This window comes from Jaculus jaculus, chromosome 5, assembly GCF_020740685.1.
Source record: "Jaculus jaculus isolate mJacJac1 chromosome 5, mJacJac1.mat.Y.cur, whole genome shotgun sequence".
Classification (NCBI taxonomy): Eukaryota; Metazoa; Chordata; class Mammalia; order Rodentia; family Dipodidae; genus Jaculus; species Jaculus jaculus.
The window spans coordinates 173,664,482-173,678,422 of NC_059106.1; positions in this window are offsets into that span (position 1 = coordinate 173,664,482).

The window sequence follows — 13,941 nt, forward strand, 5'->3', positions numbered from 1 at the left end:
ACTTTACTGTGCTCACCTTTGAAAGGGGGCAGTGGCTGGCTGTAAATGATAAATATTAACATTTAGACAAATGCTTTTTTGAGGCAGAAGAGGCAAACTGGGCAGCATGCTCTCCTCATGGGCACCCAAGACCAGGACCACACAGCAGCCTCTGTTCAGCCTTCCAGAGCAGCAGGGGCCTGAAAATCGCCAGTGACAGGGGCTGAGCACAGGCCTGATGATCCCACGTTCTGGCTAGAATTCCAGATGTGCCACAGCTGTGGGACCTTAGGCATGTCCATCATCTGCCTCCACAGTAAGCCAGGGGGGAAAAAAAGGCACAAGGTACTGGGTAATGACTGAAGCCAACAGAGCCACCTCCGAGCGAGAACTCACGAGGTCTCAGAACACCAGTGGGCTGCCTGGATTGTACCATGCAGGCAGGTTTGTTTCCCTTTGCCCCCGCCCCACCTCCAAACCCACAGATGGTCAGAAGTGTTGGGCCGATGTGCACAACACGCGTTCATTGTCTGCGTGTTGAATTGAGACGCGAGCCTGAGAGGTGGGCCATGGAGCTCACTCTGACGCCATCAGCAGTTTCCACTGGACACACAAAGTAGGGAATGCTGGGCTGGGTCTAAGCTCGGCAGACCAAGCTGGAGTTTAAAACCCTTGACAGAATACTCTTGAAGGTGAAATTTATGGCTTTCCTCTCCCAATAGCAAGGAACAGCTGCCTTGGTGAATATGCCAAACATAGTTAAGTCATCCTTACCTCTTGCCTGCCCTGGTGACAGGATCTCTGAGAGCAGGTTGCTGGGATCTGGTAGGGATGGTTGCTCCCAACCTAAGCCTTGCTCTCCTAACTGACCAACACTTATGCTTAGTTATTTATTTCCACGCAGAGAGAAAGACAGACAGAGAGGAGAGACAGACAGATGGGGGTGGGAATGGGGGCAGAGAATGGGCGCACTAGGGCCTCTAGCCATGGCAAATGAACTCTGGATGCATGTGCCACTTTGTGCATCTGGTTTTACGTGGATACTGGAGAATTGAGCCCAGGCCATCAGGCTTTGTCGGCAAGCACCTTAACCTCTAAGCCATCTCTCCAGCTCACTTATGTTTTTAAAACCAGCCATGGTTCTCTTGTGTTGTGTAAAGTGAAGGTAAGGCAGGTGCTCCTTTATTTATAGATTCCTGATTTTAAGATGCTGGCTCCCTTTCTCACTGGCTCAGCAGAACTGCGATCCTGATAAGCACTGATGTTTCCCAGGGTTAGCCTCAGCTGTGGGACTTTGTGCTGAGCACGGGACCATGCCCCAGGGAGCAGGTACTGGTACACTAGACACAGGTGGTCATGGGCTAGTTCCAGGGCATGGCAGAGAGTGGCACTCACAAAACAGGAAGGAAGAAAAATAACATATGCAGGGCCAACGCCTGCAGGAGCCCAGATGCCCCTGAGCACCTGCACACTTGTGAGCGTCTCCGGACCGCCCACAAGCTCAGCGAGCCCCATAGCCACTGGGTCACTACTAAGGATGTCAGGTGTCCGTCTATCTCCATGCCATCGACCAGCCGGCTTGAGCGTAGTGAAGGCTCTCGAGTCCGTTCGGGCCACGGGCCGTGGGGTGGGAAGTGAGATGGGTCGAGGGTAGACCGGCCTTGCTGTGCCCCTATGCGCCTACTCCCATCTTTGATTGCCTCGCTGCATGGCCATGGCATCCCACCGCTAAACTCGTTTAGATTTGAAAAATTGGGAAATGATGTAAGACCATTCTGATCTCCAAGAGAGATTTTGGTATAAGGCAGACTGAATGGAGCCCTATTTCCTTCAAAGGAATCCTCGCAAGCTATGAGCAGTAAGAGAAGCAACTCCTTTCCTTCCTTCCTTTTTCTTTCTCTTGTTTTTGTGTCAGTGTCTCACTCTGAAGCTCAGGCTAGCCTCTAACTCACAGCAATCCATGTGTCTCACACTTCCGAGTTCTGAGATTACAGGCATGTGCCGGCACACTTGGCTTGGGAAGTGATACATCTTGGCACTCTTACCAAACACTGCGGGGCACCCTTTATCCGTATTCGTGTGGCACCTGCTCTCTGCGGTCTGTTGTAGCTGAGAAAACAGAGGAGGAAAAGTGGACTTCTGGAGCCGAAGACAAGTTCCATTACTTCTCCATAAACTTTGCTCTCTGATGTTTGCTGTAAAATGTGTTAAGAAGACAGGAACTAAAGGATATGGTCCATTGAAGATTTTAGCAAAAATAAGCAGGCATGTCCTTGTGGGAAAGGCATGAATTCACGTCTTTAGGGAAGGCTATGCACAAGGTGCCTTGCTTGACAAAGCTAGGCAGTTACTACTTTCCAGGAACCCACCAGGGGGCGCTAGACCAGACCTCAGGCCCCAGTGTAAAGCAAAATTGGCCATAGTATTTTTCAAAATGAAAACTCATCATTGTCCCCATGAATCTACATAGTGAATGCTTAGCCTGTTAAAAACAAAACGGTAGCTGGCATGGTAGCTCAAAGCCTTTAACCTCCATATTTGGGAGGCTAAGCTAGGAAGATTGTTGAATTCAAGCCAAGCCTGGACTACAGAATGAGTCCTAGGTCAGCCTGGGCTAGGGTGAGACCCCTGCCTCAAAATAATAAATAAATAAATAAGCATACATAAAAGAATATAAGACATCTGATGGCACCAAATATAGCATGCTGGGGAAACTTGCTTCAGCTTCTTGTATTGGTGTGATGTATGTGACGAGTTTCTTCATGAAGACCACAGTCAGTGTCTGAGACCCACCAGCATAGTAGTAAGGATGGAGGTTTGTTTTTCATTCTGGTCAAAGGTCCAGCTGGCCACAATTCCCTTGTACTAGCAGGGCATCCAACCTTTTAACACTGTGACATGATGCCATCCACAAGTGTGTTGGCCACATTCATATTCTGGGATGCACTGGGTACACGGGATGCGGGCTGGGCATGCCTGCTCTACAGAACGTTCAGCAGCAATGCCCACGGCCGAGTCTGGCCTTGGGAAAATGGGTGAGTAGCATCAAGCTGTTCAGTGGGGGTGAACAGAGCTCAAAGCAAACGGCCATCTTCCTTCAGTAAGGACAAGCCAGCCCCAGCACCTGGGTGAGCCATGACAGCGTGAGGGGAATGCGCACCAGAGGTCTGTTGTTTCTGATGGGGTCCTTCGGGGGGCCTGCTTCCCACTGCAAGACCTGGACATACATGGGAGCAGAGCAGCATCCATTGTAGTAGCTGGGCTCAGTTAGCTGATCCCCGGGAAAGAGGCTTTGCTTAGAGTCATGATATGAATGAGATGAAGTTCATTAAAGAGTGAGGAAGTAAGACAGAGTGAAGAAGGGACAGGGGACAGCTACTCTTGTCAATCTGATAAGATTTAGAATCACCATGGAAACTAGATACAGGACACGTCTGGGACAGTTGCTCAATTAGGTTCATCGAGGTGTGAAGACACAGCCTTCCTGTGGCCAGAGCCATGCTATGGCTGGGGTCCTGGAGCGAATAAAAGGCGGAAGCTGGCCGAGCCACAGTCTTCGCCACTCTGCTTCCTGACTTAGAACCACTGTGACCAGCCACTTCCCGCTCCTGCTGCCGAGCCTCTCCTATCATTACAGATGGTATCTCCTCAAAAGGTGAGCCAAAACAAACCTTTCTTCCTTAAGCTGCTTCTTACCAAGTATTTGGTCACAGCAATGAGAAAAGTAACTAATACAGAGACCCATAATGCAGTTCTAGGGAAAGCACATAATTTTTAAATATCGCATCATTCATAAATGAAGACCAACATGGCAAAGCCAGCAACACTGCCTGAGGGAGGGAACCTGGCCTGCTTTGATCTGTGCTAGCCTGGCTGCCCTGAGGAATAACCTGATGAGTTTTTCAAAAACTATCTGTGGCCATCCTGCACCCTTGGGTTCTGAGTTAGTTGGCCCATCATGGAACTAGGGCACTGGTCCATTTTAAAGACGCTGAGCTGCAGCCAGAACTGAGACCCGCTCAGTGCTCCGGGAACCACCAGGTAACCAGCAGCAAGGGACAAAGAGGACTCGTGATTGCATTAGACAAGCCAGAAGTCCACTCAGTGCCAGGACAGGCTTTTGACAGCTGACAAACAGGCTGACCTAGTGGCCTCTCGAGAAGGAAGATACTTGGCTTACCTCTCAGAGGTCCGGGACTAAGAGGTTCAGTCTAGCCCCTGGAGAAGCCCAGTCATTGAGACCAGAGATGTGTAGGCTAACGTCCCCAGCCAACCACGTGCCTGTTGTCACCTACAGTCACGTCATGTCATGTCCTCACGTGGTGATTATCTTGGCCGTGCAGTTGGTAGCAGCCATGGGCACCCAGAACAGAGTCACAGTGGTTGGGGAAGGTGTGAGCTAAGGCACTGGCTCCATGCACGCGGGATGCCGTCTTCCTGCTCCCATTCGCACAGAGCAGAGACTGCGGCTGGCTGACCATGCGTGGAGCCCAGGCACGAGCCTGGCCCTCTCCAAGCCATGCAGACACTCTGCCTGCGAGTTCCTCTGCTCTCCCAGCGCTCCCTCCGGACCCGGCGTGCTAGTGGCTCAGAACAGGGAGGTGACTGAAGCTGCATTTCCCAGCCTGTACTGCCCTCGGCTCACAGAAGGTGGGGGCGGTTGTGCAGCGTTGGAGGCGAGCCAAAGCCCGTCTCTGCCTGAGATGATCGGCCAGAGGTCTTAAACAGCCCCGGGGCCCTCCTGGACGTCCTAGAGGCAGGGAATCAATGCCTTTAGCCACCTGTGACCCATTCAGTCACCTATGTCCAGGTTCAGATTTAGGCAGTACTTGATGAGCTCCTACTAAGTACCAGGCAGCTTGCTATTCAAGTTCGTACATGTCTCGTTTAATACTAGTTGCACTCCTCAAGGGGTTAAAACTCCAGACTAGCTTAACCCAGCTAGTAAGTGGGAAGGGTTTTCTGATGCGGATCTCTTCCTCCACATCTATTCATTTCTCTCCAGTGCTACTGGAAGACGAGTCTGGAACAAATGAGCCCTCCAGGAGAGCAGCCGGCTCAAGGGGCCTAACCCTGAGCTGCCCAGCTCAGAGCTGGCAACACGGCCCTCCCCTCCCGGACAGAGTTCACATCAAGACCAGGCTGCTACAGAAGCTGAGGATGAGGCGCTGTTCTCTCCTCCCTGGCACCATTCTGGAAGGACGAGAGAACTAAACAGCATCCCATCACAGCAAGACAGATGCTCAGCTGTGTCCTTCCATCTCCCCTTCCTGGGGAAACCCCCACCCCACCCCACCCCATGGCAGGAAAGCAATAGGGATTATATCAGAACTGGCCAGAGAGTACTGGATCCTCAGCCGTCACCCAATCCAGACCTCCTCTCCCTCAACATACACAGGGGGAAACTGAGGCAAAAGAAGCAGTTGAGCCCGCCCATGACTAAGAGCCGAGGTGGGGTTTGGACTCTGATCAAAGTCGTGTTTTCCCCATTCGTGGCTCAGGGCGCAGCCATCATTACCACTGACGCGATGGTGGGCTTGGTCCACCTTCGCTGACCAGAAACTCAAGACTCGGCGAGGCCAAGTCACTTGCTCAACGATGAAGAGGAAAGCCTAAAGCTCTTGCCTGTCCACCGTAGCCCCAGGGTGGCCAGATTGAAGCTCTGGAGAATCAGTTCAGACCCTTCCCAAGAGACACTAATGTAAATCCCATTGCCACCCATCTGTTCTGAGCAGAGCCTCCCTGGAGACAGGTTGCCTGGCTCATGGCAAAGCTCTTCCCAGGGTTTTCTGGAGCTTTGGTACTCTGCGTGGGTTACCCATGACTCCCAGGTACAGGGCCAGGCAGCCCTGAGGAAAGAGAGGGCGTGAATTTGATGCCCTGGCCACCAGGGTTATCACACAGGAGCTCCTGCTAGGTAGATGACTTTTCCCTTATCTGATTCCCTTTTAATCCTGCCCATGGGAGCTGCGACCTGCTGGCGCACACCTTTAATCCCAGCACTCGGGAGGCAGGGGTTGGAGGGCTGCCATGAGTTTGAGGCCACCTTGAGACTTTATAGTGAATTCCAGGTCAGCCTGGGCTAGACTGAGACCCTACCTTGAAAAAACAAAAGCAAAATAAGAAAAAAGAGGGCTGGAGAGATGGCTTAGCAGTTAAGGTGCATGCCTGTAAAGTCTAAGGACTCCAGATTGATTCGCCAGGTCCACATAAGCCAGATGCACAAGGGGGCACATGCGTCTGGCATTTGTTTGCAGTGGCTAGAGGCCTGGTGTGCTCATTTTCACTCTCTGTCTCTCACAAATAAATAAATAAAAATGAAATCTTTAAAAAAAATAAAAGGGAAGAATCAAGTTCCCCAGTCTTTTCCTGGGAACCTCACACGTTTCTGAACATGTGAGGTCTTGGGGCTCACAACCCTAAGCATTCTACATTTACCCACCTGCCTTCCAGCCCTGCATTCAAATCAAAGCCCTTGCCAAGGAAAACATGTCCCAGACTTACAGTCCAGGGAGGAGGCCCCAAGCTTACTGGTTTAAAGCCACATCAGGCCAATTCTTGTTCCTTCTCTCCTGACATCGAGACCCATTCTCCTTTACTGCATGAGGTACTGAGCTCGTGGACTTGAATGCCATTGACCTGCCCTGTAACAGTTCCTGAAGGTTGACTGGGGCAGCATACCAGTAAAGCCTTCCCTCCATCTGCTATGTATGACACTGCAAAGGGGTCTCTGGGCCTTTGGCTGTGGGGCAGGGGAAGGCTGTGACCAGCTTGAACCGGGGATGGCCTGTCAACCCTAGGGTGTGGGTGTTAATAGCCTTAGCAGTGATGTACAAACTTGTTTGCTTTGCCACCTTGCTTTCAGGCTGTTTGCTTTTGAGGCAGCACCTGGGGAGAGGGTGCGCTGTGAGAGTGGGTGGGGAAGAGGGAGGCAGTGCTGAGACAGGCCTGGGGTTACTGGGTCTCTGATGCACACAGGCCACCGGAAGTGGCTTGCAGACAGATCTGTGCTGGGCTCCAGCCATTAGGACATCTGGACTGGACTGGGCAACCTCACTGAGGAGTCGTCACCTCTGGTCTCTTTCCTAGCCAGCTACATCCCGAGGCACTGCCCACACACCTTACCCTCCAGGCCCCGCCGGCTGACATCAGTCTACCATCGTCCTTTCTTCTTCTTCCCAGATCCCCAAAAGGCCCCACCCTACCTAGAAGGTTAGCACCCAGAAGAAGGAATTGGAGGAAAGTGAATTTTCAAAATTCAACATCTTCATCCTAAATGTGTTTCCATACTATGATATTTTCTAAATCAGACTGTCTTTTCATCTACGGAATGTTTAGAAATTGACCACCCAGAGAATAGGTGGTGAAGTCAGATTGGCTGAGTTCTGGGTGTGTACATGCATGTGTGTTTTCGTGTATGGGGGTGCACATGTATATGAGTGTATATGCACACGCGAGCATGGGTACGCATGAGTGTGGAGGTCAAAGGACATAAGTGTTGTTCCTCGAGTGTTATCCACCTTTTCTTTGAGACAGGGTCTCTCATTGTCCTGGAGCTCACCAGTAGTCTACATTGTTTGCCCAGTGAGCCCCAGGGGCCTACCTGTCTCCACTTCCCCGGTGCTGGGGTTAGGAGCACACCGCCATGCCTGTCTTTGTTGAATGTGGGTCCTGGAGATTGAGATGAGACCCTCATGTTGGCACAGCACGCAATTTGGACTGCGCTGTCCAAAGCCATTTTTATTATTTTAGAGTTAGGACGTTGCTGGATCCCAGATTGGCTTTGAACTTGCAATCCACCTGCCTCGGGCTCCTGGGTGCTGACATATCTCAGGTATGTGCCATTGCGCCTGGCTTTAAAGCCATGGTTTTTAACCTTGGTATTTCTACTTCAAAGGCCAGCCCCCTTAACCTGAAATTCAGCACTTCCTCATGTTTGTTTCTTTGCTTTGACTCCTAATCGGTCCCCTCCCCCCGCCGGGCCTCTCCTGAAAGCACTGAGGAAGAGGAGTGGGCAGTATATTGGTACTCCCGCGAGGGCGCTGGGATCCCTGTGAGAGCCCTGGATGTGCCTCTTGCCTCCTGTTCACCTTCTTTACTTCTGAGCAGAGACCCATCAGTTTGCAGTCATTGCTCGCCATGGACGTGGAGATCCCTGGCTCCTTGCTTACTAGGAGCTTCTGAGCTTGGACTTGAACATCTCCCTGGATTCCTGCAACCAACCACCCCAGTCTATCATGAGGTGACCTCCTAAAATGCCTCTCCCTCACCTGCTGCTGCCGTTCAACGTGACTCCTGCCCCACCACTCCACCGGGGTACTTGCAGATCGGGAGATTGTGCCGAATCCAACAGAGCAGATAGAGTCTCTGTCCCCTCTGAGCAGCTGGTTTCTGGTTTCTTCTTCCTGCCACTCCTCTTCAGCCTCCTGGGCCAGCTCTGCCTCGGGCACTGACCTCTCCTTGGCTAATCTCTCCAGGTGTTCACGAATAGCCCATGGCTTCATTTAAAGCCAGTCATTCCCACATCACCACTTCCAGCCAGACCTCTCTGCTGAGCTTCAAGCCCCATAAACTCGTCCGTTGAATCAGCACCCCCACTTTGATGTTTCACAGGTGCCCCAGCCTCTGGGAGTGAAGTACTGGCCACATCGCCTTCCTCCCTTGCTTTCAGCTCCACAGGGAACAGCAAGGCAGCGGTAGGCAGAGCCAGGAAAGCCCTGTGCAGTCTCCGCTCCCGGCCACCAGCTCAGCGCTCACGGAGCCCCATCACCTTGACGCCCTGAGCGGCCCCATGAAGCCCTACTCTTCTCCAGGTCCCTGCCCACGCCGGGCCCAGGCCGCCAGCTCGGCCCCTCGGAATGGCCTCCAGCTCGGCTTCTGCCTGTCCCTCCCTCCCTTCCACACTTTGCCTTGCCCTCCGCTTACATTCTTTCTTCTTCTGTAAATACAGAAGTCATAAGTACCTTGTCAGGGCTGGAGAGATGGCTTAGTGGTTAAGGCACTTGCCTGCAAAGCCTAAGGACCTAGGTTTGATTCTCCAGGTCCCATGTAAGCCAGATGCACATGGTGGTACATGCATTTGGAGTTTGTTTGCAGTGGCTAGAGGCCCTGGGTGCCCATTCTCTCTCTCTCTCTCTCTAATAAATAAATAAATAAAAATAAATCTTTTTTTTTGTTTGTTTGTTTGTTTTTGTTTTTCAAGGTAGGGTCTCACTCTGGCCCAGGCAAACCTGGAATTCACTATGGAGTCTCAGGGTGGCCTCGAACTCATGGAGATCCTCCTACCTCTGCCTCCCGAGTGCTGGGATTAAAGGCATGCGCCACCACGCCCGGCTAAATGTATTTTTTCTTTATGAGGAGCTTTAGCACTTAAAAAAAAAAAGAAAAAAAGCTGGCCCTGGTGGCACACACTTCTAACTCCAGCGCAAAGGAGGCAGAGATGAATGGGCCCCAGGGGGCTCCCTGGCCAGCCCAGTCTAGCCTACTTTTCAAGTCCCAGGACACTGAGAAACTTTGCCCTAAATAAAAGGTGAATGATGTCTAAGGAACAACACCCAGAGTTGTATTCTGGTCTCCACATACACACACACACACACACACACACACACACACACATACATACAGGCAGACGCATGAGCACACACGTACACAGTCTTCCTGAAAACTGGTAAACTCACCAAGGACTGTCAAATGTAGTGTAAAGTCCATTTGGGTCTCAGGCATGAGCAAAACCCCCGACCTCTCCCCACTAGCCCATACAGCACTCCCTCTTTTCAGGGACCCTTGGACCCCTGCTGGAACAGAAGCAACTACAGATGGTTCCCTTGTGGCTACAAGCTTATAAATACAAATCTTTCTGAATTTGGTCTTGGGATTTATTTTTTGACTGAAATTTGGGAAAATTTATAAAGTACTATCTGGCTTCACCTGCTTGTCACTGAACCCTTGGCTCTTAACTGAGTACGGAGCCCACCAAGGCCCCATTAGCCTTACTATAAATAGCTCCTGAATGGACCACCTACCCATATCCCTGGTCAATCTACATGGGCCTCTGCCCTGAATTCCAAGGCTGTACATTGACTTGCCAGTTCCGGGCATTTGTGTTTGGGTAACACTGCCTTGGTGATGTGTTTCCGTTGTCCCTGCTGTCACCCTGTGTCCCTAAATGCCATTGTGTCGTGCGGAGGAAGACCACAGAGTGGATGGCAGACATAGTCGGTCACTTACTCCAGAGCAGCTTCCTCTCAGGACACGTGTGTCATTAAATCCAGAGTGTCCCTCCTGCCTATTGGTCCTGAGAATTTGGTTTTTGTGCAGAGATTCTCTGCTGATAGATTTTGCCCGTGGAGGACTTGGGTCACTGGGTGTGTCTGAGGAGCCGGTCATTAGGTCAGGGCTCAGATAAGGTTACCTGGGGACCTGGCAGCCAGCAAGGCTCTTCTCGCTCTCTGGGAAGAACACGGGTGTTCACATGATCATTCTAATGACTCTCCCTCTCCAAACCACAGAGCTTCACCTAGGGTGATTTGAGTCTTCGGTGGTTACCCGGGATACAGGCAATTGAGGTGCAATGGCTCAGTTGAGATACACATGAGAACAAAAGCAGAACGGAATAAAATTCCTCAGGCTCAATGAGTGGCATTTGCTGGTGGGTAGTATTTTAGTTTTTGCTTTGAAGAAAGACTCTAGGGCTGGAGAAATGTCTCAGTGGTTAAAGGAGCTTGCTTGCAAAGCCTAACAACCTGGGTTCAAGGCAATGCATAAAGTGGTATATGCATCTAGAATTCATTTGCAGTGGCAGGAGACTGTAGTATGCCCATTCTCTCTCTCTCTCTCTCTCTCTCTCTCTCTCTCTCTCTCTCTCTCTCTCCCTTTCTGTTTGAAAACAAATAAAGTACTTGGGGAAAAAAAAAAAAAGAGTCTAGCTATATGGACCAGGCTGGCCTCAAACTCAAGATCCTCCTACCTTGGCCTCCCTGGCACTGGGATAACAGGCATTTGCCCCACAGCCAGCTAAGGAGCGCTGCTTGACCAGCGCACTGATGCTTCTAAAAAAACACAGATGTGGAGTTGGATTGTGGTGAGTGTTGCATACCTTTTTAATTGTGTTTGGTACCACGGAACTATATTTAAAATTGGTTAAGATAAATGTCATTATGTGTCTTTTGTATAAGACTAACTAACACCTTGTTGAGAAATTCTAGCATAGCATTTAAACCCTGGCATAAGAACTATTGTCAAAAATCTCCTCAAATTCTGACAAAATAGATGCCTCTTTAATGCAGCACCTCCCTAGCACCTCTGCTTCCGAACCACCAAGGAGATGTGCGCAAGCTGCCTCCCTCTCCTGCTGCCTCAGCTGGGAGCCTCTCCTCTCGCCTTGGGCTGCATCTCTTTAAATAGTGAGGCAAAATAAATCCTTTTTCCTTTAAATTGCTTCTTTGTGGTATGCCATCTCAACAATGACAAGAAAATAGCAATTCTGCAAGCAACATGCAGATAGGAGCTCGCCTCGTTGCTGAACTTGTAACATCTAACCAAAAACTCATCTAGGACTTTAGGTCACCAACTGACGAGAAAGGAAACATCTTACCAAACACCTCAGCCTGGTCCCTCCTATGCTGGTACGGCACTCTCCCAGTTCCCTGACTATGGTCTCTCCAGGTACAAGCTGGTCTGAGCCCATCTTGACATGGAGAGTCACCAACACAGAGCCCTTCAATGTTCAGTTCTTTAAAATAGTATCTATACTTTGAAACAGTGGAAACTAATATTTTTAACAGAATTGTACCAAGTTTGTTGGCTAAAATAACTTTATGGATAAAAGAAAGGGCATTTTGTTCAGTGATGTAGCCATAAATAACCACTCAAATATGCTCATGCAAGCAACCCTAATTAATCTAGTTGGGACACACACACACACACACACACACACACACACACACACACACACACAGAAGAGCAGAAGAGAGACTAGTTGGGAAAAGGGGGTTTAGGAACAAGAGAAGGTAATGAGAGCGAGTATGATCAAAGCACATTATATCCATATATGAAATAATAAATGAGTCAAATTTAAAAAAGAAAGTTAACAATGGCATCTACAAGCCAGGATTAAGGCTTATTTTTGATTTTGATTTTTTAAAATATTATTGCATTAAAATTGTTTACTTTTGAAGTCAGAAAAATATGTAATATTAATGTTTATTTTTAGCTCAAGTCTTCTTCATAGACTCACTTGACATTCCTCATCTTTTTCCCCAATATTATTTTTGTATCATTTACTCTACTTTTGGTCTTTATGTGGAGGAATTATATACTAGCTGGATATCCCAAGTTTCTTATAAACGATAGGATGCTTTGTACTAGCCTATCCACTCCCGTACAATCCCATCCCTCGCTGTTCCCCAGTCACACTTCGCCCTTCTTCCTTGCTCTCTCCCATCCTCATGTAACTGTTTACTGGCCTGTCGTCAGTTCCATCAGAAGGAAGCCGTCATGACAACGGTGACCTCAGTTACTTGTCCGACATCTGACACAGTTCCTGGCATGCAGGAAGAGCTCCATAAATATTTGTTCGCCAAATCAACCACTCTTCAGCTGTCAACCAACCTGCAGCTCACGGGACACAGGTGTCGGAGGATAGCTATGAGTGCGGCCCGACACATCTGCAGGTGTCCTTGTGTTGCAACGCCGAAAGGCTGCGCGTTCTGCTAGAGCAAGCCTCGTCCCCGAGCTCCATGTGCTCAGGGATCTGTGCTTACATGCCTTTTAGGCACCTTACTCTCAGCATATCTCCACCTGAATTTACACCCTCCCAGCCTCCATCACTGCTCATCTCAGTGAATCCCATAGCCATCCGCTGGCCTAGAAATTAAGCACGTTAGAGTGGACCAACTTAAAAAGCAGCCTTGGGGAAAACACTGTGGGGTGTGTGTGTGTGTGTGTGTGTGTGTGTGTGTGTGTGTGTGTGGTTTTTCTCTTGGTAACGTCTCACTGTAGCCCAGACTGACCTGGCACTTGCTTTGTAGTCCCAGGCTGGCCTGAAACTCACAGGACTCTTTCTGCCTCTGCCTCCTGAGTGCTGGGATTAAACGCATGTCACCATGCTCTGCTTTGTGTGGGCATGCTTTTACAATAGTTTATTATTTACTTACAAGCAGAGAGAGAGAGTATAGGCATGGTCATACAAGGACCTCTTACTGGTGAAAACATATGTGCCACTCCATGCATCTGGCTTTATGTGGATACTGGGGAATCAAATCCAGACCAGCAGGCTGTGCGAGCAAGTGACTTCAACCTCTGAGCCCTCTCCACAGCTCATCTGTGCTTTAGTCTTTGTGCTTCCTGACCCTATGGAACATGGTAAATGTACGCCATTCACTTTCACGTGGCAAGAAATCTGAAGCTCGGGTAGGTTAGATAACTTATTCACAACCTAACTCAAACTCAGGGCTCAAAGGCCACAAAGACAGCCATAGCCAACTCCAAGTACTTATGTAACAATATGCATTTGCTTTTCATCCTTATAAGATACTCTGGAGCAGAGAGGACCTATTATAGCATTATCTCAATGGGAAATTAAGAAACTTGCCTTCAAACCACCGAGGAATTAGATGATGAGACTAGAGTTCATATACTGGGCTGGAGAGATGGTTCATTGGTTAATGTGCTTACCTGCAAAGTCAAAGGATCCAAGTGGGATTCCCCAGGACCCATGTAAGCCAGACCCACAAGGTGGCACATGTGTCTGGAGTTCATGAGCAGTGGCTGGAGGCCCTGGTGTGCTCATTCTCTCTCTCTCAAATAAAGAATTCAAATACTTTCTCAAATTCTTAGCAACCAGATTATTCCTTAACCTTTCTCACCTCCCAAACTCACCCTCTCTCTGGACCACCCTCCCGGCCCTGTTTGCCATCACTCCCTTGGTGTTCTATCCTTACCTTCTTGCTTAGAGGTGCTGTT